Here is a 6,000-nt window from a genome sequence, read left to right as displayed (position 1 = left end):
AATTGTCATGAAAATGTGAATAACTGCAATGTCACAATGCAAGTAATAATGCTTATAGTAATAATGAATATAGCTGCAAGGGGCGATTACCAGGGTTCAAGCGTTTTAAGGCATATAAAGCACACATGAAAAATACATTATTTAGCAAGCCTGTAACCACCTAAATCAGTTATTTAAAAAAACATTTTTGGCAAGTCAAGGTAATTTACCATAGAAATATTATGTTTTTTAACGTTTATGACTGTTATAGCGCCAACTATGGTCCGATCTCCTTAAAACGTTGCATGCTTGTTTAGAATCACCTGTCGCATGTGCTAACCAGGTTTTGTGAAGTTTTGAGTTTTCCTTTAGGCTTTATAGGATTTTGAGTAAATTTGGACCGGCCCCTTTTCTAAATGACCCGGTTATAGCTTCTTAAATGGGTAAATTTCAACATTTTTTTTCAATAATTATTGACCTAGAGAGTCCAGAGAATTGTACTGCAGTGTTTTCCAGATTGAGCAAAAAACCTAGGACTACAGTAGTTCACAATTTTTTTTTATTTTTACATCCTCTGAATCTATTAACAAATTATTTGATTGGCAGCAGTGGTTCAGGAAACAAAGTTGTCTAGAATGAGGAGTTTTATCATATGAGATGAATAGCATGTGTATGTGTGAAAAAACATGTAATGTACAATCATTTACGCCCTTGAAAAATGCGATATGCCCCCCCCCCCCCCCCCAATGGCTACCATGTTTTTTTGAGATATGTAAATGTCCTTATAGACACTTGTGGAACTTTGGACCAAGACCATGCACAGCGATTTTCACGTTGATAGGACAAATGGTTGCGTAGTTATAGAAATTTTTATGTTTTTCCCCTCTTAAAGCGCCACCAAGTTGCCAAGCTTCGCATTTTTTCCCTGTGACCTCAGGTTCAGCACTTACATAAGTGTTTGGTGAAGATATCTCATTCCATTCGGGGATTATAGGCATTTTACTAAAAGTGGACCTGCCCTTTTTGAACGTTTTGCCATCCTTTTGCGACGAGGAGTCAAAAGTTCAACTTTTTTTTTTGATAATTATTGATATTCAGAGAATCTCCTTGCACTGCTTTGGTTCCGATCAGGTGAAAAACCTAGGACTAGTTAACAAAAGCAGTCAGGCCGATTGGGATGAGCTACCATCACTCCAAGTTTTAAGTCTCTATGACTTATGGTTTAGTCTGCACGATCAGTTTTACATGGAGATTGCTGACCCTTGGCCATTCAAACAATTACACACTTGAACCCCTAATAACAACAATAACAACACAACCCTTAAAGGTTGTATCAGCGATTTCTAGCCTAAAACATAAAGTGTCAATTTCAGCTGACCTTTCTTCACGATCCGCTCGCTGCCTGCCCCATAAATTGTCTGTGAAAAAACCGCGTCTCTCTGGTCAGCCTAGGGTCCGAGATATGCCAAAAAAACAATCGGCACTACCAACCTATCCACAGATAAACAAACCGTGTTCCAACCAATTTTGTTTTGGTTGTGGACTTTCCTACTGGTGCAGGGATGTGAGGGAGGCTGAGCGAAAGTCCACAACACCAAACCCCTGACGCTGATTGGTTGGAACACTGTTTGTTTATCTGTGGAAAGGTTGGTAGTGCCGATTGTTTTTTAGGCATATCTCGGACCCTAGGCTGACCAGAGAGACGCGTTTTTTTTCACAGACAATTTATAGGGCAGGCAGCGAGCGGATCGTGAAGAAAGGTCAGCTGAAATTGACACTTTATGTTTCAGGCTAGAAATCGCTGATACAACCTTTAATGGACCTAAATAGTCTGCATTTTCTTTATGCAAAATATGATTTATTAATTTTGGTTTGAAATGTGACCTGGACAGACGGACACATGTTTGCTCCAAATGCAGATAATATTTATTTGTGCCTTATGCTTTTAATTAATTTTATGAAATCAGTTAAATAAGAGACAATAAATTACTTAACTTTTTTAAAGGTGCCATAGAATGGAAAACTGAATTTACCTTGGCATAGTTAAATAATAACAGTTCAGTACATGGACATGACATACCATGATGAGTCTCAAACACCATCGTTTCCTCCTTCTTATATAAATCTAGTATTTGCAAAAGACCACCGAAAAATAGGTCAATTCCAACATAACACCGACTGTTACGTAACATCCCCGGGATCGTTAATAGTTACGCCCCCAACATTTGCATCGCCCAATCATCGGTAACGTCAGTACATCGTTTAAACAAGGCAAGCCACAGAAGGGACACGGTTAGCTTAATGCTAGCGCTAGCCTGTTACATTGCAATACATAGGATTTCACTTACCACATAAACAGAGAGATGACTGCGCTGATGATGGTGAATGATGGAGAAATAACTGCCTGATGATGGCGAATGATTTACAGATCCCGAGTATCACTGATGAGCAGCTCAACTTGTGTGGTAAGTACTTGTGTCTCTGCATTGTAACTTTACACAGAGCACATGCATCACAGTAATCAGACTAAATTGTCCGCGATTCAAAACGGCAGATTCAACAAACCGCATATTAAAAGCGGCTAGAGCTCCTAATTAAATATATATTTTTATCCATGTGCGATAGTGATGCGCGGGTCGTCTCATAACCCGCGGACCCCGGTAAAGAAATTGTCACTTTATTTGCGGGGCGGGTTGGGGCGGGTCATTAAAAACAAAATAAAATAAAAAAATCTATGTATGTTGCGTGCAATTCCCTATAGCCTATATTTAATATTTGGGAATATCTATTTTCATATTTTATTAAGTTCTTTAATAAGGTTATCACTACGTCACGACACGCAAGCGCTAAGCAGCTCCCGCTGCCAGACATGAGCGCTTCAAGCGAGCGCACATTCAGCTCTGCTGGCCTGGTGCTGGAGTCGAGGCGAAATAGATTAAACCCCGGTACAGTGGATGCCATTCTTTTTTTGCACAGCGAACGTAAAAACACTAAATGAACATTTCCGTCTGTTAAATAAAACAAAAGTTTAGTGGTTATTTAGCGTAGGCTGTAAACCTATACACATTTGAAATAAAATAAAAATGTTTAGCCTAGACGAATACAAACGCTGCTTTGTAAATGTTGAAAATGTTTATCGTAGTGGAGGGTATACGCAGGTATACGGCGTATACCCACTTTATCAGGCGGCTATGCATATACCTATTTTTAAATCTTCTCTGATGCGCATTATTCAGTAGTGTGCTGCATTAGCCAAAATCAGGACAGTCAACCACATCCAGTCATATGTGAATAAATGTACATATTCGCTAAAAACACCCAATAAAGACAGTAATAATGCAGTCAGGACCGCCGGCTTGCTTTGAAATGTATTTGATGATTGCGCCTGGTGCGCCTGCGCCCGAAACAGTACATAATAACGAAAAAAAATACCTTACAAATAAAAAGAAGCAAATTTTTACGATCAGAAATTCCTTAAACCAGCGAACCCCTGTAAACTTTTCAGTCCAAGGATCCAGTAAACGAATGCATTCAAATAGAAAGTTCAAAACGCAATTCATAAATGAAGCGTACTTTTCTTCCGGCACCACTAACGTTACACCACTGATTATCTTGTTATTAATATGACATGATTTATGGTTCATATTCATAATCGTATGTTGTCGCCAGTTTACAGGACGTTGTTTCCAAGCACTTTCGGCCTGAAATAAAGGCTGTTTTCATTTGGATTACAGATTACAATGCCTAGTATGTCTATTTAATGGTCGCGGGTGCGGGGCGGGGCGGGTTGTAAAAATAGATACAGTGGTACGGGGCGGGTTGGGGCGGGTTGGGGCGGGCCAAATAATTTCATAAAAGCGGGACCCGTGGGTTGAAAAAAACCCTGACCCGCGCATCACTAATGTGCGAGCTATTGAGCTCTGTGAAACAGCCAATCAGAGCAGAGCTCATTAATATTCATGAAGCTTCCAAATAAGGCAAAAACAGAGCCTTTTATTCTAGGGGCAAATCCTAGGGTTGTAAATGGACCTGTAAAACCATTTCTGGACATTTTTTGCCCTTTCCTATGCCATATACCTTCTATGTAGATATCAGAGAACAATTTTAAATATTCTCTCAATGCATTCTATGGCACCTTTAAGGAAGTTAAAACATGATTTCCATAGTTTGAATCTTTTGAAAAAAAAAATTCTTTATTTGAATCAGAGCAATGGTTGATGGCTAATTTAAAAAGGCAAAAGAGCAAAACAGGAAGTTGCCCCCCTTGTTTTAGTCGGAGGGTCACAAGTGTTGAGAATTTTGCTTTTGTGAATCCATGTTATCCTGTGACTGTGCTCAGGTCAGGCCGTGCTCACAGATCCCAGTATTTGGCATTCCTTCATCGGTCGAGACATGATGAACACTATCCCGCTGATGTTGTTTCTGTCAGAGGGCTGAACAGACTAAATAAGGGTCCCTCGGTCGAGCCTGCAGCCTTTGCTAATGTCACCCACATTACTGGGTCAGGTTTCAGGTCAGCGCAGTAAAGCAGGTTTCTTTCCCTCATTTCAGATGAACTTAATCTGAACAAATGGTTATCAGCGTGGTTCTGGATCAGGACATTTGCTTGTTGACTTAAAAACGGAGTGCATTCTTGAGACAAGGATGCGTCTTATCATCTGCAACACGCACAAACTAGTGATACGATTTGTTGAAACTTGTGAAATGTTTTCCATTACTTGGTATGGCAAATTTTATCGCTTTATCACTTTAGTGCTTCAGTCTTCTTGGTCCCCTTCTTTAAATATTTTCTATTCCTATTTTATTTTATTTTATAGCAGCATTTTTTGTTTCTTGTCTCTGTTTAGAAAGCAAATGTATAAATTTAGTGGACTGATGAATTTTATGTTGACTTTCTACTTTTGTACAATAAACAAAGTAAACAGAACTAGTTTACAGTCACTGATTGAAATAACACTACTCGTCTGGCCAGTTCATGTGAACACAGGCCCTATAATTAAGCCTCGGCCATTGACATTTAACCAGCCCTTTCTTATTTCTGGCTCCTTATCAAGTCTCATTGTTGCAGGAGATGCACGGCACAATATTAATGCATTTTAATGTTTCCTATTATTGTGTGAGGGACTCCATTTGTTGAAGCTACTGCAGTAGTTTCAAGGACACCAACAGGAAATATGGCTCATTTGAGTTTGTCGTTAATGAGTGATTGTAAGTGCATTGTGAACTCCTTTTCTTTTGCGTGTGGTGCAGATTTTATGACATATGACAGGTCACATGACTTGCTGTGTGCGTGTTGTTTTTTATTGATGATAATCAATCATTTAAATGGTTAATTTAGCCAAAATCAACATTTTGCAATCATTTATTTATTTATTTACCCATCCATCTCCATCTTACGATGGTGTTTTAGTGCCAAAAATAAAAAAAAGATAAAAGTCATACTGTTTCGACAATAAAGTCTAATATTACGAGGAGAAAGTCTAAATATTACGAGAATAAGGTTGAAATATTACGAGAATAAAGTCAAAATATATTAGGAGAATAAAGTCGAAATATTTAGAGAATAAAGTCAAAATTATGAGAATAATTTTTAAGTGTTTCGAGAATAAGGTTGAATTGTAAGGTCGATTGTAAATTATATTAAAAGCAACAAATAACAAAATTATTGCGATTACTGGGTGGCTGGCACATTATATAAACTAAATAATGAATGGAAAATGTTAAACATTTACTCTATTATACCATGAATAAAACAGCTTGTGAATAGTACCTTATATACCTCAGAAAAGACAACAGTATAACTTATGTTAACTTATGTTTCAACTGTTCTTGAAACATTTCCACTTAATTCTCTAAGCATTTTGACTTTATTCTCAAAACATTTAGCTTTTTCTCGTAATTTCGACTTTGTTTTCCACATTTCCACTTTATTCTCGAAACATTTTGATTTTATTCTTGTAATTTCGACTTTATTCTCGAAACATTTCCACTTAATTCTCTAAACATTTTGACCTTATTCTC

Source organism: Garra rufa, chromosome 17 (assembly GCF_049309525.1).
Source record: "Garra rufa chromosome 17, GarRuf1.0, whole genome shotgun sequence".
Lineage (NCBI taxonomy): Eukaryota > Metazoa > Chordata > Actinopteri > Cypriniformes > Cyprinidae > Garra > Garra rufa.
The sequence above is the reverse complement of the archived record's forward strand: the minus strand, read 5'-3'. Positions refer to the sequence as shown.